The 1377-nt window shown below is 30.1% G+C and overlaps 1 long non-coding RNA gene across 1 annotated transcript in view; it reads left to right on the top strand.

Annotated features, from left to right (window-relative positions):
* The window catches only part of LOC106791813, a 27946-nt gene extending 27078 nt beyond the window's left edge, over window positions 1-868 (top strand). The window contains exon 3 of the long non-coding RNA XR_001382237.1: window positions 134-868. This is a non-coding gene — a long non-coding RNA (uncharacterized LOC106791813). The remainder of the gene's footprint in view (window positions 1-133) is intronic.
* Window positions 869-1377: the final 509 nt, after the last annotated feature.

The following is a 1377-nucleotide window of genomic DNA, read 5'->3' as shown; positions in this document are numbered from 1 at the left end:
ATAATAAATATTCTTTTTCTTTTTGTTTCTTTAAATTAAATAGTATTAATTAAAAATATATAGAAAATTAATTTGTAAATAATTATAAAAATGAACGATTGTTAATTATAATCTGAATGATTTTCTTTTGCAGATATTGGTGGCCCCTTCCCATCCCTTCATTGGAAATAACCGAAAGGGTAGTTTGAAGTTTTAAACGATTGGACGACTGGAATAAAATTAAAGTGGATCGTAAGGAAGATAAAATACGACGAAAAAGAAGAAGAAAAAGTAGAAGAAGAAAAAGAAGAAGATATAATAATAATAATAATAATAATAATAATAATAATAATAATAATAATAGTGATCAAATAAAATAAGAGAGGCATCATCGTTGTCATAGGTGTGTGTTAGGTCTTTTAAAGAGGGCATGATAAGCAAGGACGCGACCTTGAGAAGAGAATCAGGTGCCGATGAATGCAGTGAACTCGAAAGAATAGTTGTCAGAGAAAGAAACAAGATTCGTCGAATTAATCGTTCGGTTTCACGTATAATTTTTATGACGGAATGACGAGACCTTCTTCATCATCATCGTCATCGTCATCGTCATCGTTATCGTCATCGTCATCGTCACCATCATCGTCACCGTCGTCGTCGTTGTCGTCATCGTCACCGTCACCGCCGCGTTATAATTTTATTCATGCATTTGATATGTGGCCGAGAAAATATAAAAACATTTCAATTAAGTGACTTAACGTTGCCACGATTAATTCTCAAATCAACGGGAAATCAAAGAAAATTGATTTAATTTTATTATACCGACGTTGTGGAAAAAGAAGAAGAAGAAGAAGAAGAAAAAAGAAAAAAGAAAAAGAAGAAGAAGAAAGAAAGAAAGAAAGAAAAAAAGAATCAAATTTTCTTCCATATATTTTGACAAAAATTCATTTTGACGATTTCAATTGGATTCTTTTTTTTTTTTGTCATAATCGAATATAAACGAAAAAAGAAAAGAACTAAATAATTAACAATCCTGGCCTTAATCGCAAAATCACGATTTGCTAATAAATAATTCGAAAGGTTTAAAAAGAAGTACTTAATTAAATTAATTGAAAAACTCAGAGAGACACAACACACACAAACGACGAGTAGTGGTTGGCCTAATAAATCCTATACGATAAACAAAAAAAAGCCAACTACTATTGTCCAAATCGAGTGAACGAGATCAACGGAAAAGAGGATTATTAATTAATTAATTAATTAATTAATTAATTAATTGTGTGAAAAAACAAGAAGAAGAAACAAACAAAAAGAAGGGTCTCAGGTGCGACCCAAAATTTCTTCGCAAAAAGAGATCTCGATCTTTTTTTTTTTATTCATTTCCATAATATTCTACTCTTT

This window comes from Polistes canadensis, unplaced genomic scaffold (genome assembly GCF_001313835.1).
Source record: "Polistes canadensis isolate GaletaPanama2010 unplaced genomic scaffold, ASM131383v1 scaffold_345, whole genome shotgun sequence".
NCBI lineage: Eukaryota > Metazoa > Arthropoda > Insecta > Hymenoptera > Vespidae > Polistes > Polistes canadensis.
This window is presented reverse-complemented; position numbering and strand designations above follow the sequence as displayed.